This window comes from Oreochromis aureus, linkage group 14 (genome assembly GCF_013358895.1).
Source record: "Oreochromis aureus strain Israel breed Guangdong linkage group 14, ZZ_aureus, whole genome shotgun sequence".
Classification (NCBI taxonomy): domain Eukaryota; kingdom Metazoa; phylum Chordata; class Actinopteri; order Cichliformes; family Cichlidae; genus Oreochromis; species Oreochromis aureus.
Window position 1 is genome coordinate 33,919,552 of NC_052955.1, and position 27,771 is coordinate 33,947,322.

The following is a 27,771-nucleotide window of genomic DNA, read 5'->3' on the forward strand; positions in this document are numbered from 1 at the left end:
TTAAAAAAAAGAATAAAAACAGTGCCGGTGACAGGCCCTCTATGGGGTCTGAGGATAGAGGGATGAGGGAGGAAGGGGGAAGGTGTCTTAAATAAGCTAGTGGGTTGAAGAAGTGTGTATTTGTTCAAGCAAGCGCTTTCGAGTGGGTCCAAAACAAAGTAGGGGATCAGAAGAGACCACTCTGCCCCCAACACCCGCTGTCCTGCTCTGCTCCTCCCACCCCCTCCATCTCTCCCCTGTCAGCATGCATGTCCAGTTAAAACCCAGGGGTCCTGTACGAACTGTGGGCCTTTGTGCTGCGAGGATACACTTAAGAAACCGCATGCAAGCACACCCCGGTGTATCATTCCTGAAAGGACACTTTCACAATCTGTTTAAAAGTATGTCTGCTGGAGATTCACTGCAGTGGTTCCCACACTTTTCCCTATCAGGGCCTGCTGCACCACAGATTACCATTTAGCTAAATGCGTCCCACCCAGCAGATATGCGCTGCTACTCAATTTGATATAGTGATGAATCTGTGGCAAATCTTCAAGGCAGGAGCACATATTACTTCTGTGCTTTGCTGCAATAACAGATTGGATGTTGGACTGAGTATGTTCCAGTCAAGGACAGCTGGTGCTGACAGTCGGGGGAGGAAATATCATTATCCATACGCAACATAGAATTCAATGACGCTGCCTGCTTCATAACTTATCCAGCCACTATTTGTGCTCAACTTTTGTAGCAAATTGTTGACGTGGTATCAGGCAGAAGAAGAAAACTGTTGAATATGCCAAGAAGTGTTAAAGTACTCTGTCATAGTACAGTACAGAATTAAACTCACCCTAAACCTCAGTATCAAAGTCAGAAACTCTGCCTTTGCTTTCCCATGGATATCTGACAATTTCATACAAGTGAGGCGTTCATTATTTTATTCATTCACTCTATATACTAGTTGTTCCTATGCCTTTCTGATAAGCTAATGTTAATGTAAGGCTGTTGGGATTTTGCATCAGGAATCACCCACTTCATGTCATAAAGTATTTCCCAGTTGGTTTGGTGTCTGTTTTTCTTTAATAAGCATCGCATTTGCTTGGTTTTAGTTAGGCCAAGAACCACAACAGACTGGTTGCCCTTAAAGAAAAGTCTGGAGCAACGTACAAGGTGCAAACCATTTAATGTCTTTTCATGCAAAAAACAAAAAAATAAGTAAAAAAAAGGGAGTGAGCCTCCCAGTGTCTCAATCAGCATCTGCTAGGCTTCATCCACTACTTTGATCATTAGACTTCTTCTATGTTTATCTGCTCCTGATGTCTCTTGGAGCATTTTTAATCTTAAATCTGTGAACCTGAATTTAAATTCAAGTTTGCTGTTATCCAAATTTAGGTTCTTCATGTTGGCTTTTAATAGCTTTTAATGACATTAGCTAACTTCTTGGCTAATGCTAATCGTATCCTCAGACAATGACACTGATCAGTTGCAACGTTGATCGTGGATATAGGAACAACATTATAAAGGATACCAGATCGTGCTTCTGACTATCATCCAGTAAAACAAAAAATAGTATCCAGAGTAAGAGCTGCACTGTTCAGACTGAGGAGAATGCATCAGGTGGGGAGGGTGACCTTCATGGAAGTGTGTAACATGGTTTTGACTCTATTATAACTTCCTGAGAAATCTGAGAGAAAAGACTGGCTCACTTTCCAAAAATGACATTTAAGTTGATGTGTCACTGCTTAAAGTAACTCTGAGTGGGCATGCTGAGAATAGCAGGAGTGCTGGGAACAGTGGACAACTGCACAAAGAGGGTACCGTGAAGGGGATACTGACTACATTTAAATTGGCTATGCAAATTTTGATATTAAACAGATTGATTTTTTTGCCCATGTTCAAAAGGTATATGAAAAAAAGATGTTTAATAAAAGGGAAAGCCACTTGTTAGGACTCAGTTTTCTTTACATGTCTGTCAAATTCCAGAATATTCACCATGAAGGTTGTTGATCCCCTCTCAAGGACCCCTTCTGGTCCCAGGGCTCCATTTTGGAAACCACCGCCTTAATGATTTATCCTCCCCAAAGGGCAATTTCTGCAAGCTACGTGCCTGGATGCAGTTTTCCATGTGCGAACAGACGAGTGGGTCTGAAACTTTCTTTTGGAGGAGTCATCTGGGGCCATAGATTCAGTCAGGTGGCTGAGGTGCACCACTGCGGCAGCTGTCAGGAGATGTGAAACAAACGCCCCCTACGGCAGGCCTCCCTCCTAACTTAATTTCATTAAATCTGTGATTTGTTTCTGTTTGTGTGCCGCAGTGTTGGGAGAGCGGGGGGAGAGAGTGAGGGGACTGAGACTGAGGGAGGAAAAAAAAAAGGAGAGAGATAAATGAATGAGTGAGAGTGAAGCAAAGTATGTGTGAGAGAAACAGAAGGCATCGGAGGAGCGATTAGTGCGGTGGTATCCATCATTGGAGCTGTGCTGCTCTGGTCGATTGCCACGGACACTGAGGAATACTTCATCTGGTCCCACTGAGCGAAATACACACACGCGCGCGCGCACGCACATATATCCATTTATTATTCTGTAGTGCAAAACACCAGCCACAGCCTTCCCACTTCTTTTTGTCCAAAACACTTTTTTTTTTGCAGTTTTCCTGCACTCCTCCACCCTCTGACCTTCTTTCAAGCCCGTCCTGATACCGCTCTCTCTCTCTCTCTCTTTGAGAGCCTGTCTGCAGCAGCACCACTTCCCATCTCTATTTATTATGCCAGCATGCATATTGCATCGGCTGGTGTGTGCGTGTGTTTGTCGGTGCTTAGGTCTGTGTGGGAGTGTGTCTGTGCGAGCGCATTTGTATGTCACTGTGTAGCAAGCTTGCATGTCTTCATAGACGCATGTGACAGCTGGAGACAGATGTGTGAGTGTGAGGTCATAAATATCATTAAACTTACAGCACAGCACTTTGCACAGTTCACTCAGGCTATGAAAACAAAGGCAAAACAGACTCAACCCCTGATCTTTATTTCATGAGGGTGAGCATATTAGTATCTGCGTGTGTAATCATTTTGGGTTTTTTTCTTCTTCTTCTTTACAGGTTCGAAAAACCCCCTAAAATAGCACATCAACATCTATGGCAGTCAGAATGGACAGAGTGAGTGTGGCTGACCCTTTGGGTGAAAATCAGACAACCTTGAAACAATTAGCCTCGCTTCTTACTTCTTCTCATGCCGACACCTTTGTCAGATTTGTTCTGTAAAAGCACTGAAAGGAGAAGAAAAATAGACACTTAATTTCTCTTAATTTGCTATTCTCAGTTCTGCAGTATGTCATCATATGAATCAGATTATCGAGCTACGTATAATCATTTCAGTATGATTTGCAACCACAACACAACTTGATTATTCATAGTTTTCTTGTGAAAGCATGTTAACGCCCACCTGTGGGACAAAAACAAGGCTGGTGAAATGGATCCACCAACAAGCCACTTAGTTTGTTAACAACTGCCAGCCAAGGGTGGGTATAGCCTTGTTTTACAACCACAGCAGCCACATCACACCAAGCCATAATTTTAAATTCGTTGTGGTCACTGAGACATAAAAACGTGCAAGTACAAAGTGGATTTTGATTAAAAACTAAGTAAAATTTTGTGAATTTGCCCCCAAATATGGTTTTAAAATTCTTTCACCCTGCAATTTCTGCTTTTATTGTACATAAAAAATGTTACAGAGCACTACACATTGCCTTGTCTTTCACATTGCAAAAACCGCCACCATTGACCCATACAGATAGAAAATACCTAGATCTGCCTGCACATTTGTCCTGGTGTGAGGATAAGGGGTGCAATCCTCCAGAAGATATATTGCTGAAGAGGTGCTTGGGAGCGACTGTTTTCAGTGATTTAAACACAGTGTTTGGGGCAGCTATCCAAAACACTGATGCTCATCATTTTAGAGAATGATCTATGCATAGGCAAGTTTAGACCCTTTTTATAATCATTATAAGATTATATTTTTGTCGTTTTCTCGTTTCTAGTTGAGTGAGGAGGATGGAAAGAGAGAGAGAGGGGACAGAGAGGTTGTACAAGAACAGGAAGAACGAGGGAGCAAATAGTGAAGTTAGCTGAAAAAACAAGTTATTTTCAAGGAGGCTTTGCGTGCTTTCCAGTAGCACACTTAAAAAATGTCAGTGGACATTCTAAGCCTATTGATATGAATGGCATGTGAAGGACTACAAACTCGCGAAATTGGGGTACATGATGCTCTGTGCATAACAAAGGGAGGGTTTTTACTGTATGAGCTTAAAAACGTTAATATAAAACAACTCTGTTAACAGGTCTATGGAGTGGCAGCGTGATTTTTCCAGTAATGTTACTTTAAGTACTTGATGATTTGGTGGACGGCCTCTATGTGATTAAGAGACTGAAAATATGTGCATGTTTCTCATTTTATCTGCTTTGCCACAAATAGTTCTTTAACTTCTTTAATGACTGAGCCTTTTCCTCAGGTTTGATAACTAAACACTCCACCTTAAAACGAGTGAAATCTCTGATTATTCACTCTGAATTATTCTTCGAAACCACAAAAGGTCATCCAACTAATTAGGCTGCTTTTGAAGGTAACATTGTAATGTTTATCCAACTGAACTGAGGTTTGCAAATGTAAAAAGTGTTGATTATATTTGCAAACGGCATATTCCATTAATATTAATTGTTTCAAATGCGTTTCTGTATCGACAAGTATAAAATGCTGGTGGAAAATCTGATTTTTAGAGTTTATATTCCATATACACACAGCATCAGCTAGCAGCACTTTCAGTCCTGAAATATGTTTTGGATTAACACTGAAAAATCAATCAAAGTAGCTTTTGTTTTTCTTTTTCTAATTAAAATTTTCTGTCCTGGTATGCGAGAAGTCCCTGCTTAATATTCGTGCCAAAAGGAATTGATGAATCAAAAAAAGGAAAGATGGGCATAAAATGGAAGATAAAATCAATTCATTGCTCGAGTTAAAGAAAACACAGAGGGTGTATTTCCAAGAAAAGAAAACAAGAGGGGAGAAAAAGTTTGTTTGCTCACTGGCGTTGGCCGTGGCGTCTGAGAAGGATTTATATCCCAGCAGGGGCCAAGCCTGGCAGAAGGGAGGCGACAGAGGCTCGGTGGCGCATTGGGGGCTCAGCGCCACGCATAAATCACCCACCTGGAAGAGCTACAAAGACTGGCATTGGCTGTGGCACCACGCCATCGACCGTTTGTGTGGAAATGAGGGGAAAACAGCCGCTCTCCTAATGGCATGAAAATAACTTCTTTTTTTTTCTTAGAGCTTGCCGCATTAAAAGGCAATGCTTTGCATTGGGGTTCCGACAGGGAGGAAGTGAAGGAAAGAGGAGCTAAGGGGGCCGCAAAGGAAAAAGAAAAGAGAGGATTGTAAATGCAATGGCACCGGTTACACTCAGAACTGTGGACAAATCACCGATGGATGTCAAGCAAGACAAATGTGGTATGATCTCACATCCACGTCCAAGTGTGCTTTCTGTTCGATGTGTCGGACACAGAGTAAACTTCTGCTCCGGTCTCTTGAGTGGAGACCTGGGGAGGGAAAGTTGGACGCGGCTATGACCCACAGTGCGTTCCAGAGTTTTCCACCTTCCAAAGACCTGGGAACTGGACTGAGCACAGACACATGTGGAAGATGTCAAATCCAACAGCACGGCTCCATCAAAAAATAAACACTCTAACGAATATTACGGTGCTTACGTAATTGTCAAGGGTCAGGTGTTTACTTATTTTAGAGCTTAAACATATTAAACACAATGATTCCCATGCAGAAATTAAAGCATTACTAAGACTTATCCACAGTGTAGGAGCATAAATAGAGAAAGTGGTGAGAGAACACATGCAGGCAATGTTTTTGTTAAGTTTTTAAAGTATTGGGAGAGAATCTTTCTTTTTTTTAACAGAGCGTCCCAGGTTTGTTCACAAATGGTCACAAATGACCATGTTTCAGAACTGTGTTGCGTCACTTCTTTGTTTCTAAAAACAACATCCTATAAGTATCTGCGAACTGAAGAGATTACTCGTCTTGTTTTCCCATCGTTGCTTGATATAGAATTTCAGCTCATAAACAGTTCGGGGCCTCCTGTGTAGTATTTTTTGGTTCACCACCATCCAAATGTTTTCACTGGGTGACAGGTCTGGACAGCAGTTTACCACCTGGACTCTCTGACTACAGAGTCATGCTGTTGGAATACATGCACAGTGTGTGGTTTGGACAGCATCTTGCTGAAATAATGAAGGCTTTCCTTGGAAAAAACAGAAGTTATCTGGATGACAGCATTATGCTAGTGTTGTTTCCAACGCCTGTAAATATTGTTCGGCATAACTAGGGCCCTTTACAGATTTACAGGCTACCCATTCCTTGTGCACAACCGTCAAGGATGCTGGCTACAGACTGGAGATAAATAATGGGAAAAACCAACATTTCATGCCTCTTTTCCACTATTACCTATTTGGCCCGACTCGACTCAGCTCTACTGGTCTACTTGGTCATTTTCCATTACAACTGTATATCACCCACTGTGGGTGGGGCCATTATAGTAAGGCAGCCTAAAAGTCCCATGATGCCATTTGTATATGACACAAATAAATGCTGCCTGGAGATTTTGTGGTACACTTTCACATTTTGGATCACTCCATCTAGCTCCTTCTGGATTCTGTTGTCAACCACCAAGCACAAAAACATCTTCACTTTGTCATTCGACGTTGGTTTGTATGTAGCCATTTCCCTTGTTGCCAGGTTTTAAAAATGGTGGGTTTGATTCTTGTAAAGGAGTCGCTGTCATGACCCCATCTAGTGACGTCACTCACAGGGCAATCAGGTGCATGCAGTCTATTGATGTCACATTTTTCAGTTAAACTTAGATACTAAAAATACCTTGACCTCACAGGGATTCAAACTAGCTATGGGATGAATTTGAAAACCCTACACTGCTTCATTTTTGAGTCAAGTATTCAAAAAAACTTGACTTATGACCTTTACTTTGAGGTTGAGGTCAAACTTTGTTGCTGATCTGGCTAGGTGACGACATTGTCCCATCACTCTCTTACAGCTCAGGGGTAAAAAGTACTACGTCTAAATGGTAAACCCTAAAAAACCCTAAAAAGTTGAGTCTAGCAAAGTAGGTGCTAGTTGAAGAGAGGCATTAGTTAGCGGTCGGGATACCAAGTGCTGCCTTGGCATTGATTCTCATAGTTTCTGAAACTCTGCTGGAGAGATAAAACACCATTTGAAATGACATTTCTTAATTTGATGTCGGTCGGGAGTGCTGTCGAGCAGGTCAGTCTTGCACAGATATTCAGCTGTACTGTGGCTGTCTCTAAGAACTTTGTATTGATTTATGGTGACCCTTCTCTCTAAACGGTTGTGCATCTATGCCAAGCCAGAAAAAAATTTACTCAACAATATAGGAATAGCACTACAGTTCCTTCAGTGTAAGGATTTTTCCATTAGTTTGCTTAGTCTGCTTCTTTGAATGTTCAGTGTAAATCCAGTAATCCTCTGGGCTTTGAATATTACCTTTTACAGCAGACTTCATGAACTCCTGTATTAGAGTAGCTAAAGATGCTATATCACATACAGCTTGTCAGTAGATGTCTGTTGGGTAAAATACAAATGAAGACATGAAAATAAAAACATTTTCTTTTGTTTTTTAAGGAAGACACCAGGAAAACTCCCCGTCACGAGGAGCAGAACACGAATACATGGATGACCCATGACTCTGTTCGCTGACATAAATATGTAGCATTTGCAAAATCAAGCGCAAGCACACAAAATGCTGAAATGCCATTAACATTCAAGCGGTGCTGAGTCCAGAGTGGGTCTGTGTCAGTGGTCAACTAACATCAAAGACACAGAGAGAGTCAGGAAACAGCAACAGAGAGGGGAGGGAGAAAATAATGAGAAGGAAAAAGACTGAAGAAAAGAAACTCAACCTTTGTGAGACAAGTGAAAGACGTCTATATGTAGAGCGGTGGGGACAGATGGGGAAGAGCAGGGGAAATGACATAAAGATATTTCACAGAACTGAAGCCCAGGGCACAGCCGTGACAAGCTCAGAGCGCCTATCGTTACCGCTGTCGGACAAAAACAGATGCAGCTTGTTCCAGTTTTCAGAATTAAATCAAAAACGGAAAAACACGGAGCCTTGTGGATCACAGCGACTGTAGAGTCACAACACGGGGTCGGAACAGCTGCAATTACTTTTGTCTTGCCAGACATCAAAGTCAGCAATCACAGTAGCTGTCGCTCCGGTTAGCTAAGTGAGAAGAGTCGCAGGTTTTCAGGCTGCACTGCAGTTACATAACAGGTCTATATGTGTGTGTTCTAGATGTGACAGCAGATACCCCCCCCCAACCACCATTCCTAGGAGCCAGACTCCCTGTCTCACTGTCATCTCGTCACCCAGATGATGCCACCTGTCTGTTTGTTTGTACAGGTGATATCTGTGAATCTAACAGAACATTTCCCCAGGTTGGTGCAAAAGAATCTATTAGCAATGCGAAGACAGAAGCGCTTTAGGCAAAATTGCACCAGAGTGTTTTTGCGAAACTGCTGTTTCCAAGATGCTCTTCACCTCACCAGAAGTCTGACTGTGTAGATGTCTTTAAAAAATAAAAAAACAACTCTGACATCAATAAACATTTCACCCACTAGCTTTGAAGTGCTAGTTTCATATCGTATTAAATGCAAACGTGATGTTCATTTTGTAAGTTATGATCAAACATACAGTGAAAAAAGGACACTAAAGTTGCCATTTTCCCTGTCAGGGTTGCAGAGGCACCAATACAAGCAGAGCTGCACAGATATCCCTCTCTCCAGCTTCCATCTTCTGTTAGTGGGTCGATGAGGTGTTCCCAACCAGTCCGTGTGCTATGTGCAGCCCAGGTTATCCTCTCAGTTGGACTGCCTCTCAAATGAGGGAGCTTCTCAACCTTCTCAAGTCATTTCTGCTGCACATCCTCGTGATTGAGGATTCCAGAAACTCTTAGGTTGGAGTCAGGCCTCAGACTCAGGGCTCACTTGGTGTTTGGGCTCATAGCTGTAGAGCCCTGACCAGGTAATCTAACCTTATGGAAGAGCACTGTAGATCAGGCAGTTTTCAGAGATTTGGTTCTAGATTATTGGTTTCTTCTTCTTTTGTGTTTCTTGTTTATATTATTCATTTATTTTTATGTACAAGCCACAAGCTGTTCAAAACATATTTTAAATTATTAAACTATTATTATTGATGTCTATTTTTAAGTGAAGCAAACTCAGACGCTAACCCCATAGCTGCTTTGTGCTTCACCAGTGACTCGTACTACCTGCCATAGCAGTGTACAGGGGTTTGGTCTTTTCGTCCATCTCTAATCACCTCACGCGCATAAGTGCGGCTTGAGGGGATTTTTTTCCTCCATTTTTTTTTTACACATGTACCTACAGTAACTTTATACTGGGATCTGAGTTCTTGTCGACGTGGGTGACCGCACTTCAGTTTGGTGGTGCTGCTGCTGACATGCTGCTTTTGCTGCACATGTACAAACATGGTGGTATCAGAGAGGCCTTGTCGACAGTTTCCTCAAAAGACAGAAACGTATTGAACTTGAAACTCTTGAGAAAAAAGCACAGGTGACGGAAAATTTTAAAGATTTAAAGGGCTGTGTGGAGAGTTTCCAGAATCACATGGCACATAGCAAAGATGTGTGGATCGGTGTAACTGTTGGCACAGGCTCATTATTTAGCAAAACAGGCTGTCGACTGAATGCATTAGTAGAGGTGGGCAGCTTGAGCCATATATCGATACCAGTGCTGCCCCTCCCTGAGGCTGGTTCTGTCGGAGGCTTCTTCCTGTTAAAAGGGAGTTTTTCCTTCCCACTTTTGCCAAACTGCTTACTTATAGGGGGTCATATGATTGTTTGGTTTTTCTCTGTATGCATTATTGTCGGGTCTACCTTACAATATAAAGTGCCTTGAGGCAACTGTTGTTGTGATTTGGTCCTGTATAAATAAAATTGAATTGAATTGAATCTCTTAAATCACGCTGCTCCCTGTACATAAGCTCTCTTTATAGGATACCTGAATTTTATTTGGTATTGGATCAATAGCAAAGTCTTGCACAACATTATTGACTAGTTAGTATTGGGCTTTTATTGATTGCATTAGTGACTTAGATCAGAGCACATCATTTGTGCTAAGGAGTCCCCATGTGGCAACTCTGCAAAGACACAATGAGGTGTTTGTGGGTAATTTAAAAAAAAAGTGATAAGGGATTTTAAGGCACTACGTTGCTGCCTCCAAGCTAGTCTGAGGCAATTCTCAGTTAAGTGACAAGACTTAAAAATCACAAGCCATGACAGCTGGGGTTGAAAATCAGATGTCGGTGGAGCAGGGCAAGCCACGGCGATCGATGCTTAAGAAACACAACAACAAAACAAAAAGTGAGTCCTCGGCAGCTGACGTCATCCATCACACCGTCCGACACTCCTCTGAGCCCAAAGGGAAACTGCTGGATGCAGCATCAACATACAACGGATTTGATGTCAAAACAGTTGCAGATGGACATCATATATATTTGTGTGTGTGTGTGTTTGTGTGGTTGGGTGGGTGAGGATAACTGATTTTAGTTGAAAAGGCTTTGCAGCTCAACCAGCACATGTCACTCAGGCAGCTGCAGCTCAGCAGGGGATCCAGAGATCTGCAGAACGGCTGACGGTCCGAATAACATGCAAGAGTGCACACACACACACACACACACACACACACACACACACACACACACACACACACACACACACACACACACGCACACATGCAATCCCTCTTGTATCATAGTCTTAATGCTCCAGTCTTGTTGTATGTGTTTAATCGAGGTTGCTGTTCTGCGCGCGTGTGTGTGAGTGCATGCAGACTAAGCAGTAACTCAACACTCTGCTGCTAGTCTCTCGTGTGTGTGTGTGTGTGTGTGTGCGTGTGTGTGAGAGAGAGAGATAATAGGCTGTTAAAACCTAGCTCAGTCAATAGAGGGCACTCTAACACCTCTCTCTGTATCCACTTTGTCCTTCCTCACACACACACACACGCACACGCACACACACACACACACTGATTCCCTTTCCTTCCTTTCCTTCTCAAGCTTCACTTCTCCATTCTCTCCAGTTGCATTGTTTACTGAGGCACTGATTATATTTTTAGGTTCTAGCAGGCAGAAACTGAATATAGGAGTTATTTCAAAAAAGAACAGGAGAAAAGCACAGAGCTTAACTTTTGTTCTTGCAGTCTGGCTCTGTTTGTACTGGTGGCGATGCGGGTCAATCTCCACATGTTTAATGTTGTTTACGAGCTATAAATAGCAGTGCATTAGCTGGTGGCGAGGGCTCTTGTGATGGCCCGGTGGACTGGTGGCATGGCCGGGTAAAAAAAACACACACTGCTGCCATTAGGAGCACTTTGTGTGAGTGTAGGAGTGAGAGAGAGAAATGTCTGCTTTTGGTCTACACCACTGTTTGTCTGTCTGTCTCCTCTTGATTGCATGACTTGTGTCAGCATATCCGGCGTCGTGTTTACAACTGAGACTCAATTCCACAGCCAAAATTTCCTGCCTCGTGGCGCGCTATCACTCCGTCGATCTGTATACATGCGCATATTTATGTATGTGCGCGCTCAAGTGTTATCACCAAGCGCTGCCAGTCCCCACTGTCGTCTCTCTCCAAACCGTGTCTCCTTCCTATTCATCCATTGTGGCTGAGAGGATCCCCCCCAACCACCACCTCCACCTTTTCACTCATCTTCTCCCTTTCTCTTTTCTCTCTTGCTTCCACAGCCCTAATTACCCATACTCCTCAAAGTGGCCCCTCCTTCGGAGCCTTTGAAGTTATTTTAGCACAAATTCTACTTAGCTACACTGCAGACAAAACATGGAAAGGTCTTTGTTTGAGAGCCTCTGGAAGTGTGCAAGTGTGTGTGTGTGTGTGTGTTTCTTTTTGTCAATTGAATCAGCAGTGTCTCCTGTTTCGTGTGTGTTTATATCTAAGTGAATGTGTATACAAGAGAAACCTGCAAGGCCGAGTTTGAGTGTTTGCATACGCTGGTGAAATTAAGTCCATACATACCACATTTTTGAGATTGTATCTGTATATACTGTGTATGTATGTATGAGAGTCTATGTATGCAACTTTAAGGGCCAGGCATGAATGCAGGCTTTCTGAATGGTCCAACTGCCTGCCACAGTTGGGTTGGATTGAATGCAGAGCCATCTTCTTTGTAACTAATAAAGAGCATGCATTGTATTAGACATAAACTGAAATGATGTACTTGTGAACACTAGTCTGTTTTCATACGAGGAACTAAACCATTTTGTGGAAGCAGGTTTGTGAAAATAGCATTTTCAGGTTTAAGCTTCAAGGCCTTCACACGCTGCCGTGAAACAATCTGTTCACAACATGTGTTGCAAAAATAACACAACACAAACTTCTGATCCAAATTTTCAGGATACAAACTTTTTGTGCAACGTATATACACACAGAAAGTTTCGTGATTTTGTAAAGTAAAAATGTGTTCTTGAAAAATTTACTGCCAAAAAAAAAGTTGACAATAAATGATGAAGAGCTTGTCCTGATGTTTCTGCACAACAAAAGCAAGAAATAGGTTTGAGGTTGATTCAATTCTCATAAGAAGGCAGGGGCAGGGAGAATTTCATGGTTTGATCCAGGAGGTGACTGCTTTCGTACATATTTCAGGATGTCAGTGGGACAGTTTGAGATCTTGTTGGCAGAGCTGGAAAATCTGAAAAACTGAGCTTGGTTTGAAAAAGTAAATGCAACAAGTTTTTGTGAACGGCTGCAGTAAGAACAGGTGAGTCTGAAAATAATTTTTAATGCATGAGATATTCACATGGACTTTACGCTTCCAGTGTGTAAAAGCCTCAAGAGCGAGGGCTTTAGTTGACTGCACTTAATTGATCTGATCCCTTATCTTTGCAGCTTACTGAACAGCTTTCTCACTCATGAACCCCTTTTTATGTGTGTGCTTATGTAGTGACAAATGCAGTGACCTTTTGGGCATCTTTAGCCAGACAGAAACACAAATCATGAATAATTTGCTTGGCTGGGGAACGTCACCTTTCCCCTCTTGTTTCTATTATTTATTAATATTACAACCATTTGCCAACATTGTGGTAATCCACGGTACCCGCTGAGGCCCCTGGGGAGAGTCCTGCAGTATTTGGCACCGCGGTAGTGCGAGTTTGTTTCAGCACTTCCTGCTGATGCTGAATCAGGGTTGTTGAGTTTGGAGGGCGAGCAATCTTGGGTTCTTTGTTGTGTCTCTTGAGGGTTCAGTGGGGTGCATTATTCGCCTGGGAGAGACCAACAGCATCACTGAGTGGCTCAAATATTAGAATATTAGAACCACTTGCCTAATATTGTGTAGGGCCCCTGTGGTCTCATCTGAGGACACGTTCTCGTTGTGTTCTTGTTGAAGGTTTTTTTGCAATATGGCAGGAGGCACTATTTTCCTGTGAGACTCCAGTGCTGTCAGAGTGTGCTTGGTCTGCGGCAATGTTAAAGTGTGTGTGAAGCTGAAATCATCATCAACTGTAGAAGAGAGAAACGAGCTTTATTGGTCACATACACAATCATATAGAGTACAACATGCAGTGAATTGTGTCATGTCCAAGCTGCAGACGTAGCCGTGGCATTCCAGGGCTTGGTGTTTGGCATGGGGGGACTACCCAGGACCCTTATTGGATACTGGGAGGGAATCAAACTTGCAACTTCCGCTCCAAAGGTGTGTGGTCTTACCACTACACTATCTAGCAACAAAGTGTCATTCACTTTTGAGTGCTTTTAATGTTGTGGCTGATCAGTGTATTTCACTAGAGTTTTGTCAAAGAGTTTCAAAAGTGTTTCTGACATTTCTGCATTAAAATGAATGAAGACACAATGAGAATGTAGAGAAATCTTACAGTTTGATTGGATGAAATTAACACTGCCGCATATGTATATTAATAAAGGGATGTCTACAGAAGTCTCTGTCGACTCTGTGTTATATTATCATTTCTATTACATGTTTGCCCTTAAAAAGAAGGAATAATGATAATAATAATAAAATTATTAGCAGAAAACCTGCTAAAGTTAAAATAAAAAGTAAATAATAAAGTGTTACACCTCTGCCTCCTAGCAGATACACCTATGGTATAAATGTGAAAATAAGTGATTTTCAGAAAAGTTGACCTTTGACTTGGGTGTCCACGTCGCCAGAAGGTAATTTACTTCAATATTCCTGAGAAAATAGCTGCTTCAAAAATAGCTAATTCTGAAGTAAATTAGCTTCAGCTACACGATAAAAAAATACTTGTTTCAGTTACATCAATATGTCACATATATCCATGATGAATTACATTGTGTTGCAATGCGATTCATTAACATTTCTATTGGTTAGTCTGTAGAGGTGTATTAACTGTATTTTTTTTCTCAGAAAACATAATTGAATAAATTTGACTGAATAAATGTAAAACTGTTATTCAGTTTTTTACTTCATGGGTTTAAAGCTTGTAGTACAAAAGTTCAAAAGTTGTGTTCAAAGTCTTCTTGGGTGCCAGTTCACACTCCATTAGATTCATTTACCGGCACTGGCAGTGCCAGTCGTTACCTGAAATTAGGTGAAAATTGGAAAAGACTAACTCCAGAGGGAGTATCCTCAGACCAAATGACATTTGCTTAATGACAGTCAGTGAAAGAATACACTCTAATGTCTTAGCAGTCACGCTTTTTCACTTCTGTTCAGCTTTAAACACACTTTCAAGTTGGCAAGTGAGAGACGTGGCGCCTGCTGCCGTGCTGCTGACAACGCAGACATGATTCCACTAGTCTAGTTTCTGAAACGGCAAAAGCATTTTTAAATTTGTTTCTCTTCCCACAAACACATCTCAAGCAGCTCGTAGCTGTGTTTTTAGAGTTTCACTGGGTGCTAATTATTTCCTAAAGCATTGTATGTGTTTTGTCTGCAGACAGCCTGGCGGAGGGAAACTCCAGGGAAGCGGAAGAGTTGACGAGTCCTCCGTGGTGCTGAGAGAGACGGCTGAGGATGAGGGTGACACTGAGATTGGTGGATAACTTGTGAAATGAAGACAAACGAAAAAGCAAAGAAGGGGGGAAAGGAGATAAAGGAGATAAAATGACACAAATGAGAGTGCTAAAGGGGAAAGAGAAGACTGGGTGGGTGAGGGGGCTGGCGGGCTGGATTTGCGAGACAAGTGCTGAGGCGTGAAGGGGGGCGTCCAGCATTTCCCATCTGACTCAGCCCTCTGCCGAAAAACCAAATTCAAATGAGAAACACAAACATTTGCAATGCAGCATATTTCCAGGCTCGTTGTTACCTGGTGTGGCCTCTGCGGCCTGCACTTACAGTAAGTCCACACACAGTGTCCTCTGAAAGAATGTCTGTGGTCGGGACTGATTGACGAGGACGTTCACCACATTGGAGAATTACACAGGGGATCAATCCAGTTGTGTGTTGGGCTGCGTGCTGATGACCGTCTGCCACCCACTCCTGGGCGGGCTACACAGTTGGTCTCTCAGCTGCCGGTGCAAAGTGTCCTGACAAGCCTCCCCGCTGCGTGTAGCAACATATGGAAGCTCACATGTACATCTATGCAGACACACATACACCCTACTCCACCCTGCAAAGCAGACAAAAGCATTTGACTGATTAACATTCTCTTTCACACCCACTTAAGCCCATATGTAACTCACATTTCTGCGTAAAGGACACATGCTGGCTCCATAATGCATCACAAACTTATAGGCTGCCTGTAATAAGACACAGGCCTGCATAGGAAGAGTTCTGCTTCAAGTGCCAGAAAAGGTGCAACACATGGGAGGAGCTGCCTGCGCGAGACACATCATTGACTTATTATTTGGTTATTTCTGATCATTCTTTCCCCAGACTGTCAGATCCAGTTTTATCAACGCCACAGCCAAAAAAAAAGAATGGAGCCAGGTTATGTGACTCATGGAAAATCGTACTGGATTTAAAATAACTAAAGTAAATACTCACTGTGCTTTTAAATGACTCTGTAAGAGGGTTTGATAAATCACATCAATAAATCAGAAGAAAACTGGTCTTTCATTTGAAAAAAAAATCCAGTAAGTACCAGTCAGTTTAAAGTAATGAATGTTCGTTTCATTTGTGTATTAAACTCTGACCAATTTAAATATGGTCCCAAATCATAATCCAATTTAAAAGCGCTTCACAATACTTAAATGAATACTTCTATGTAATGTAATACTTATATGAGCTGTCATTTTTAGAAGAGACCGTGATCTAACTTTAGCCTCAGCTCAGTTATTCATCTGACATGAATGTGAATGGGCAGCATGATGCTAGTTAGCACTAGCACTGTTGTTTCACAGCAAGAAGGTCCTGGGTTTGAGTCCACCATCTGGACGGGGCCTTTCTGTGTGGAGTTTGCATGTTCTCTGCTGTGTGGGTTCTCACAGTGGGGTTAGGTTAATTCACTCACAACGAGTGTGTTGCTTTGCGACAGACTGGCGACCTCTCCAGGGTGTAGTGTAACCCCCCTCTCACCCTATGGCAGCTTGGATAGGCTCCAGCTACCCTGCAACCCTGAATTGGATAAGCAGAAAAAAACGATGGATGAGAAAAGATGCCTTGACCGCTGACAGTTCTGACTGTCTCCCAGTCCGTACTGTCAGCAGTATTGATCTTGTGTCCACTGAAAGCTGATTGGTGGAATGAATGCTTTTTCAAACATAATGAAATACATGCTGAGTATGTGTTTATTTCATCTCATTTCCACTTTTTTTTGTACAAACAAAAAACATTCATCTCCTAAGAAACATCTACTAGCTAATCTGCAGTCTGCAGTCCCTGGGCAGGTCAAATAACAAATAGAAATACATAAAAACACATCCACAGAAAGCAAATTATGCTGATTTAAATGTAGTATTTATTTATTTTTGTTTATTCATTATATTGTTGAGATTTAAGAACCAACGCTCGTGTCTTTAAAGTAAATTTAGTGTTGCTGGCAGCAGCGAATTAACTTACTGTAAGATAGGGTAGCTAGCCCAACTCTTTCCAAAGCAAACAGAATCAGTCTCACCTTTAAAGAAGTAACTGACATGTTGTATCAGTATATGTTTAATCCACCTAAAAACTGTGTACTGTTCCCTCAGAAAAACCACAACATTTTCTTCTTACCTTTTCCATTTTTGTAAGAAATAAGAACTATAGCATTTCCTGTTAACCCAGCTCGGCAGGTTTCTGTTTAATATTTGAGGCATCACAGCCATAATAGTGCTAATCCTTGGAAATATTACTTATGCTGGTTATAATAATACTAAAATTACTGCACTCATGAAAGCAGTGTGATGTGGGTGAAAGCTTAAAAAAATGTAACCTGACTGTATTCAAACATGTAAGTGTTGCAAATGTCTTTAAAGTCTTTAAGAGGTTGACACAGGAATGTTTCCAGCTGAAGAATGACTTTAAGGCAAAATGCCTTTATGACAGACATATTTTTGCCTAAAATTCATCCAATAAAACACTCACTTTATTGCAAGGCAAAGCCAAGAATGGGCTTCTTGGGGTTTCCTGTGTTGGGTTTACAGTCCTGATAGCATCTTTGACTGCAACATTTCATCTTTAACGATGTTTAATTTGCTCGGTATGTCTGTGAGCCCGATGTTGTGTACCTCCCAAGCTTGGTGTATGGTGTGTGTCAAGATGAAGGAGATAGAGGGGGATAGAAATGCTTAGCGATAACCCAGAATATATGATGTGGTAAAGGAACATTTACGCTCTACTTATCTTTCCTCTCTGTCCATATCTCTGACTGCTACTCTCAAACAGACAGCTGAGGATGAGACTGGATTTGAGCACGTCAAACAGAATCGCATTCTTTCTCTGACTCTCCCGGTTGCTGTCACTTGGTTGTTTTCTCAAACAGAAAACCCTCAAACTCACACAAACGCACCAATGAACATTTGCACAAAGCCTGACTTTCTTCAAAATCAAAATGCACGTAGCTGTTGTACCAACAGAACTTTTGCACACATGTGGGTAAACTCCAAGTGTCGCTGAGCAATGAAACACTGCTTTAACTGCACAGGAACACACACAGTCTTGTCTCCTGACTGTACGATTATGCCAACAGCTTCCCTTAAATTTGTCTGCGGGTCTTTGGTTGTGTGATGCGTGAACAGCTTTCCCTGACAGCATCGTCTTCCTCCCATCGTGACTGCACACACGGGGTTAGTCACACTAAGAGAAAGAGGGGGAGCGCTCACTTTGTGGCTCATCTCCTGCCCTAATTTACGGCAGTTGAAAATTCATAGTCATATTTTAGTAAATTTAAGCCTTGAGAAAGGGCATCGAGTTTCTTTCTCCCCCATTTTCCCGTCCCCTCCTTCCTGCTCTCTCCTGTTAAATATGCAGATACAGCAGCGCGAGGCTCCTCGCAGGTTCGTTGCAAGAATTGGGTCAGCGACGACGTCATAGCATTTTAACGCGAGGCAGAGTTTCTTTACAGATTCCCAGAGAAGGTCTGGCGCTTAGAGGAAAGGGAGGAAAACTGTCTGTAGCTGAACTGTGATCTTCATTCATGAGAGGTTGATGTGATTTGGAAAGCACTGCTCAATAAAACCCTCAGTAATATCAAAGCTATACTGATGTTCTGTATGAGGAAAATAAACACTGATATTTTAACATTCTTCTTTCCCTTACCCATATTTGTGAAACAATGATCAGTTATTTGGATATGAACTTCAACCTGCAAGTTACAGCAATAAAAATAAGACAGATTAGATTGTCAGTGGATACTAAAGAATCACATCAAACTAGATAACATCCAGTCTGTGATTTGATAGGCTTTCAAGACTCCCAAAGCCATAAGCTTGAATTGTTACCAGTGACCTAAAGGCTCTGACTAATGTTACTCTCATTGTTCTGTATCGATTGTTCTCTCTGTGATTAACATTGATCACCTCGTTAACACGTGACTCCAAGCATTGACCTTCCCCTGTGAGTACAAGAGAGAACATATTGGTGAGGCAGCTGTATGATGTTCTTCCTCATCTTTGACCAGTTGTCTTTTGGGAGGACCTGACATTGAAATGGTGTGTTTGACACATAATTCTGCTATTTGGAAAAGCAAGGAAACACTGAACTAAAAAATCATGGATAATAGTATCTATAGTGTGTTCATGTGATATGATCAAAGCTGAAATGAATGGAGGGTCATCTGTTAAAGGGACAGTCAGTAATTATCAGTCTTAATTCATTAAAGATGCATAGGCTGCCATGTTCCCCAAATATTTGACCACAGTGGCCGAGAAGAACATCTCACTTCCGACTAATGGTGGTTTATGTATGTGGTTTACATATTTAGTATGCCAAAGACGTTGAAGTTGTAGGCGTTATCGTGCCGTGCTGGGACATTTATACCTAGAACCTTCAGATCTTGCTCTAACGTCGTGGGGTGGCTGTAGCTCAGGAGGTAGAGCAGGTCCTCTGCTGATCGCAAGGTTGGTGGTTCAATCCCAGGCTCCTCCAGTCTACATGTCAAGTATCTTTGAGCAAAATACTAACCCCAAGTTGCTCTCTGATGCATCCATCGGAGTGTGAATGTAGCTAGGAAGCACTCAGTTTAGAGTAAGTGATTGGGTGAATGTGGCATGTTGTATAGAGCATTTTGAGTACTCTGGTAGAGTAGAAAAGCACTATATAAGGTCCAGGCTTTTCCTTTGATAAATAATTTATTAATAAATAATAACATTACATTCTCACATTGTAGTTTATTTTCAAGTTTCAGAGTCCAGCAAAGTTACATCCACTTCAAAGACAGTTTCAGTAACGCCGGCTAACAGCAGTCAACAGAGGCTAATACCAGCAAAAACAGCAGCTCTCACTGAGACAAAAGTTCAGCATACCCTCAACAACACCTCAGTATGACTGTGATTGGAAGTGAGCTCCTCTGACTCATTAAGTTGGACTCCTTTCACAAAATTTTACAACCTATTCCAGAGTAAATAGATGTGGATGCTTCTCACCCAGCATTGGCAGCTGAGGTAAACAGCCTTCCACAAGGGAAAACTCAGGGGCAGATTCAGATCTGGTACAAACAACAGTAGAAACACTTTTACTGCGGTCAGTGTGTGGCCAGTACAATTTTAGTGTTTCTATAATCTTTTGGCTGACTACAACATAGTTACTAGCAGTCACCATAGCTAGGATTATGCACCTGAATTGGGAGGCATAAGAAAAAAGAACTCAGCTGACTGCAATCTACAAACTATGCACAAGAGCCAATGATTTTGTAAGCTCTGAGGCAGTGACCAATAATGTGAACATATGAAGTCTAGTAAAAAATCTTCATGATCGTTTATTTTCTTCTTTCCTTGCTTTGATCGGATCCCTTTATTGTTTGCACTGTTTGACATTTATTTACATTGTTTGTTGTAGAAGTTAGGTGGTGGGGCACCTTATTGCTTACTTTAATGGCTTCTGAATGTGCTTTGTGACAAAGCACAGATTAATTGAATCATCTATTTGTAGATGTATTTCAGTGCAATGGACTTGCACTGCAACTAGCGACAGTAGTCCTTGTTCCCTTCTGAAGTGGCTGTGAGCTTGGAGTAGCAGCACATGAATCAGTTTGTGCTGGAGGTTGTGCTCAAAGTGCACCTCCAGCTTGCAGAACAAGGACTGGTGTCGCTGGCTGAAGTCAAAAATGGCTGAGTTAGAGTTTGACTGTGCGATGAAAGACTAACTGGACAGGCAGCTGAATGATATCAGGGGCCACTGCAATCGCACTATAGCTGGCGATCCTGGTAGGAAAGAGAAGATGGGAAGTGGCAAGGCTAGCTAATCAAGTGCAACTGAACTTTCAAAATAAAAGTGGATGACTCCAAACACACCTATAGTAAATCAGTTGCAATTGGAAGGATGAAAAACTAAAATTAAAAACAGCTAAAACAAGTAGCAAAATATTCTGGGCTCAAATAATCCATGTGTGGAAACACCACAGTGAAAACAGCATTGATAGCTTACATTGTAGCTGCCAATACGCTCTTAGTCTTTCTATCTTTTTCAAAGTGGCCATGTTTAACATGTTCCTTGAGCCACTTCAAACCTGTACTGTGCAGTTCTTTAAACCCAGAACATAGTTTTGTCTCACTTAAAATACCTGCTTAAAGAATCTGGAATCGACTGTCTCTTCCAAGCTCAGGCAAAACAAAGCTGGACTTAGAGGTCATGTTGGTGTAGAAGTTAGACTGGGTTCCTTTATCTTCCATGTCCATCACATTCACTGGCAAATTTTGGACTCTGGACTTGAGCACCAGACTCTGCAATTAGATATTGGATATTGGACTTTGGACAAATAGACTCCAGACAGTTTGAATTGGCAGCGAAACTTCCTCAACTGTGGCGCTCAACACCGGAGCCTCCCAGACATCACACACACCCATCTACTGAGAACCAGTGATACTGTTAAGGGGAGGGAGTGGTGGGGTCTGCACAAAGCCCAGGATACTCCTGGACAATACCCACCCCAGTCACAGCCTGTTCACCCTTCTGCTGTCTGGCAAGTGATACCGAAGTATCCACCAGATTTCAGCAGTTTTTTTCCCCTCAGGCTGTGAGATTACCAAACTCATCCTCCACACTCCACCACACAGTTTTTATTACTTGATTATCCATTTGTTTATTTCTAACTTTTTCTCATACTAACATTTTCTCTCAGTAGCGTAAAACATCCATAATAATATTAAACAAACTTGTATTGCAGAAAGAAAATCTGACTCTTGTTGAAATTACCATGGCTCCCACTGGTATAATGTTTTTTTTTATTTTTTTTTTTATTCACAATCAGTGGAAAAGGAGCTGCTGCAAAATAGTGAATATATATATTTTTCCCCCGTGTGCTTCAAAGACATTTTATTTTCATTTATTTTCAGAATTTAATCTGTGCCCTCCAGGAATTTTAGGAAAATAGTCGGCATTTGGTTTTGAAAGCATGATTGAGCGGGGTTGCCATTCAAAGGAAAATGTGGCTTTGGTTAGTTAGTAAGCAATGGCAGGAGAGCGTAGTTTTATAGTCTGAGAAATATGTACTTGAACCTTTTAGCCTTGTCATTTCTTCCTCTTGTCTTTTGTGAAGCTGGGTTCATTCAGCACAGCTCATCTTAGGCCTTGTCATTCCCGTGAAAACAGTCTGCTGACTGCCAATTTAACATTATCAGTTGTCTAATAAACTTCACCAAATTGAAGTGCCGATCATTTACTGATGTTTTCTAGTAAATGAAAAAAACAAACAAGAAAAAACCCCAGCTTGTTTGTTGGTGGAACGCGAGCAGGAGTCTTCATCCTTTTTGCTGCAATACTGAGTCATACTGACTAGCAGAGCACAGTGTGGGATAGGACTGGGTTGAATGCTGTGAACCTGATATATAGGTTACTGTAGCTTCTACAATAACTGGCAAGCATAAAGAAGCCATTTTTGTCTTGGATACTCCGATTCTCTTCTTGAGCAACACAATCATGATCAATTCATAATTTCTAACCACCTTAAACCTATCCAACAAGTTTCCATATGAATAACTGCTTAGTCTTGACAAGTCTTGACATTTTTGATGAAGTCTGTGTAATATCTATAATGACATATCATCTCACACTGAAAGACACATTTGGTTTCTTGATGGAGGAATGGATTCTGTACATAAAGACATTAGCTATAAGCTAACATTAGGCTTGCTAATTTTAGCCTCAAGCGTCCTAAAAATCAAACTTTTCCCTCTAAAAAAACAGTCTGACTACATTCTCAGGTCGTAGACGAGTTTACTCTATAAACCTTGGAATACAACAAAGTTACATTAACTTCAAAGACATTTTCACTAACACAGTCACCAGCAGTTAACAGCAGCTAACAGAGGCTAAATAGCAGCAAAAACATTAGCGCTTACCAAGAAAAAACTACAGCAAATCCTCAACAACTCACCTCCATATCACTGTCATCTTTACTGTGCAATGGTGGAAGGGACTGTGTCGGAGTTAACTCTTGTACTGGTGTAACTATTGTGGGGAGGCACAGAAAAGGCTAATCCTGAAAGAGTCCAACGACAGGTCTTCTCTTTGTTGCTGTTTGCTTTGGCACCGTGCAGGGCCTCGAGCACAGCTTAGCTCCTGGTTGATGTCCAAGATATCTTGGTCCACGCTGTATTTAAACTGCTAAACTCAGTTGCTCTTCACAGATGATGAATTTTAACTTTAACAAATGCAGTTTCACACATCATTGACTTACAAGACCATGAGTGAAAATCCTAAATGCGCCATATGTAATGTGCTTAAACAGAATCGCACTGCACATGACATAGTTATAACTGAGCAGATGATCATCTGTCTCTCCAGCCCCTTCATCGTCTGACCATCTTCATCAGCCTCTACATCTTCCACACATTTTATTGTTCTATCTGGATAGAACTCCTGTTGGTTTTTGTCTCTCCCCTGCTGTTAACACTTTAACAATCTGTTGTCAAAGGGTAATGCCCTATTCACAGAATTTCTACAACAGGTTCCTCCAGATGTTTCTCAACTCTCCTTTTTGTCTTCACTAGTCGATGCAAAGATAAGAGAAACAGCACTGAATCCACTGCAGAGCACCACACCTGTGCAAGTTAAGAGAAGTGTTGTGAAATGTATAAATTAATGGAAAATGGCACATGAACCATAGCTGCAAATGCTTTAGGCTACTGCAACAGTTTTTCTTAGAAACAGTAAAATATCAACTTGCTGCATCTTATTGCCTCGCAGTGTGAAGACAAGCAAGATGTTGAAATGAATCATTTGACTTTCCTTGTAGTTTTCTTGAGTCGCTAAGAGCAATAGAGTCATGCAGCTTGCGAGGGTCAGCTTAAATAAACAGTCTATCCTGGAGTCCTGGCAGGAGCTCAGTGAGTCACCGACATAATGCAGCGAAAGGTGAAAGCCCGTTATTCTGCCATTTCGGGGGAAACGTTTCCAAGAGCAAAAGTCTTGCCGTGTTTAGTCATCACCCGTCTCCAGCCCTTTAGGTAAACCCAGCACAGCTTAACAGCTCACTCCCCTGCCTCGTCTGCGAGCTCAGCCCTCGTCACATGAATTATGGATCAGAGAAATATCCTAGGACCCTGTTTTGAGACTGAGCTGTGGTCCTGGACTTTGTCCGGGTCCTTCAGAACTGACCTGAGGACAACCAGATGGTCAGGTTGGAGCTCGGCCAACCCAAACACCCTTGTAAGAGGAACAAATATATATATCTATATTTATATAAATATTAATCAAGATGATAATGTGTAGGGGCATTTGCCAGTGTAAATAAAGAGCTCAGGGCCCTAGAACCCCCTCCACCCCCAGGTCTCCTCCGGAGGACATTTTTCAAACCTGTCATTCATTTTCTCCTCTTTTGTACGATATTCTGCTAATCTTTCCCGTCCAGCTCTAATTGCCTTGCACTTTCCTGTCCTCTTCTTTGTCCATCCGCCCCCCTCACCTCCTCCTCTATCTTTCCTTTTGCTTCCCAGATGTGTTGTCTTCCTTTTTTTTTCCAGGTCTGGCTTCCAGGCTTCTGGCTGACATTTCACACGGCTCACTCCCACCTCGTGCGGTATTTTCTGAAATTTTAGAGCAGTAGCAAGCAAACCTGATGTCCAAAGGTGAAGTGACTGACACGTTTCAAGCTGTATTCTTCCTGGCCAGGTGGACAGGGGAGGGAAAGCAGGGTGGGGAGCAGGGTGGTTGGATTTGCTTGGCTTCTCTGTGTTTATTTGATATCTGGGCTGAATGCACTGCCAGCATGAAAGAAAAAAAAAAAACAGAATAGAAAGAGAGTGAAAGGTGAGATGGGTGTGTTTATCTCATGTTTGGCTGAATATACAACACATATTTGAAAAAGGGCAGAAGAAGACACAATGGATGTAAGAAAGTCGAAGAGGGGAAAATGAAAGACACATGCGCAGCGAATCTGCTCTGGATGTCAGCACACGTGTGCACGAGTGATTTGCTGGGTGAAACAGAACGCAGGATATAGGTCTCTCCAACGATCTAAACATAATGACTTAATATTTCTCCCTCTCCGAGCCCTCCCATAAACAAGCCGGGGATAAAGCAAACATGTTAAACCGACTCCTAAATGACGAGGGCCTCTTGTCCTCCCTCTTTGAAATCCACTCTGCCCGGGAATAATTAAGGCGGCTTTATGGCCGAGTACAAAGACAGAATATTGTTAAGTTGTATTGTGCTGCTGTGTATGCATGAGAAAGAGGAAGAGGCCATGACACCTGCATGATATTCCAAAAAACACAGGAGCTGTTAGCATGTGAATGAAGTGTAGGTGCTCGTGTGTGTTTCCTGCCTATTGTGTGTGTGTGTGTCTGTGTGTGTATGTGCATAATTATTGTCTGTGTGTGAGAGAGAGAGGCAGAGAGAGAAAGAGCGCATCTCAGTCTGAGAGCATTAGCAGTGAGCCTGTTCTCTGTATCTCAATGAGGGGATTAGAGGACTATTCATTAGGCGGGCTTTGATAGGTGACTGGCCGAGTCCATCCACTGTTGCCGCTCATGTACTGCCAGACAGAGAAGGCCAGGGGGTAATGGAGGGAGCCCAGTCTCTAGTCTTTCACTGTCTTCATCCTTTTTTGTCTATTTTTTTTCTTCCTGTTGGCATCTCTGTCCGGTCCCTTTCAACATCACTGGAGGGAGAGTTATTTCTTTCCAAAATGATGTAGTCAGACTCTATAGCCTGAAGTCTCTGGGTTGATACAAACAGGGGAGGAAGGAAACATATTTAAACAATTTGCTGTTACTGTAAGTCTTTCAGGACATGTTAATGCAACTCTATATGACACCATGGTGCCATTTTATGGGGCAATGGAAAATAAGCCACTTGAAAGTTAATGAAGACCTGGTAGCTAGGGTACACATGTGCCTGTTAGTCATTATTAATGCCTCAGTTTAAGCTTAAATAACTAAAAGTGATTTGCAATATCCATCCATCGATTTCTGACTGATTATCCAGGTTTGGGATGCAGAGACAGCAGTCTAAGCAGAGAAGCAAGGACTTATCTCGCTATCTTACAGATCATTGGAGGGACCACAAGTTGTCTCCAAGCCCTGTGAGAGATATAATCTTTCCCAGAAGAACATACCTGAAACATCTCACCTAGGAGGGATCCAGAAACCATCCTAATTAGATGAACCACATCAACTGACTCCTTTTGAGGGAGACAGGGGAGTAGTACTCTACATCCCTCTCAAATGGCTGAGCTCCTTATCCTATCTTTAAGGGGAGCCCAGCCATTCTGCGAGGGAAACTAGTGAGCGTCTGGTGGCTGGGCCTTAGTCCATGTGGCCCAGCCAGGTTTAATCCAAATGGGTCTGCCACATAGGAGGGGCCATAGGGTTTGGTGCAGTGTTGAGAACTGGGTAGTCGTCAAGGGTGGTGGACAGTGGCAGAGGTCCTGGCCCTCTGATCCCCAACTTCCAAAACTAGCTTGTGGGTCATGTGATATGCAATAAATGTGCAAAAAGGCCCAAAAACATTGAAATGGTTTTTAAATTCAAGTACTGTAGTGCCATTTTAGAGCCAAAAAGTCAGAGGAGTTCTTTGATATACTTGCTAAGGCAATATTAGGCACCAGGCTAATTGCTGTGTCGAAAACCCCTTTTTGCATGGGACTGGTACTACCTGGAGACCTCTCGATCCTGTGTGATCTTCCGTTATTTGAGAAGAAAAGATTCCACTGCAAACATGAACTTTGTTCAATTACATACAAAAGTTCAGTCCTGTGAGAAGATTTGTCCTGCACAACTTGGCATCCGATTTTGTCGTTTTCTGACTCTTTGGAAGAGGGATCTGGAGGCTGTGTTTGAAATGATAAATTAGCTAAATACATAAACCCCTTTGTCTTTTACTGTGAATGGCACAAATGCAGGCAAAGGGAAAACATGCAGAATCCACACAATAAAGCTCAAGCTGTCCTAAACAGAAGAAAATTCATATTATCAACAGCTGGCAAGGGTGGAAGTCAGTAAATCTGTTTAGAACACATACTTGGTTCATCTTGTCTGAATGTGCTTCATGAAACACAGATATAAGGGGACATTTCAAAATCATATGAATTCCCTAGAAGAACCTAGGATTACTAGTTTATTGCCAATAGCACTCATACACTCATTTATATATGATATCAGGAGGTCATCAACAAGCATCTATATACAGTATATGACAAGAGTGGCTAAGAGCCATCCCACAGCTGGCATGACTGGATTCATCATGGCACAAACACCCACAGAGTATAACAGAGTATGAGGTGATCTGACAATGGCTTGTACCACAGACTTTTAAAAAATTTGGTCTGTTTTGATTCAGACTCTGTTATTTGGATAAAGTGACGGTGAGCATCATTCCAGGACAAAGGGGCTTGAGAAATAGCCACATCTGTCAGCGTTTTACTTTATTTCTGACAAGCCATAGGCTTTGAATGTAGCGCGGAGCATCAGTGAGGCGAACGGAAAGATAACATTTGCCTGACTAAGCCCACTGATGGAAACATATGTTTCCCCCGCCCAACAAAAGTTTCCCTCCCTATATAAAAGTACACAAACTCTGTTTGAACGATGACAAGAAGAGGCGACTTCACGCGTGGTAAAGATGACATGTTTGTGAACGGCAAAGAATCTTCTAAAGCAGGCCACAGGGACAGAAA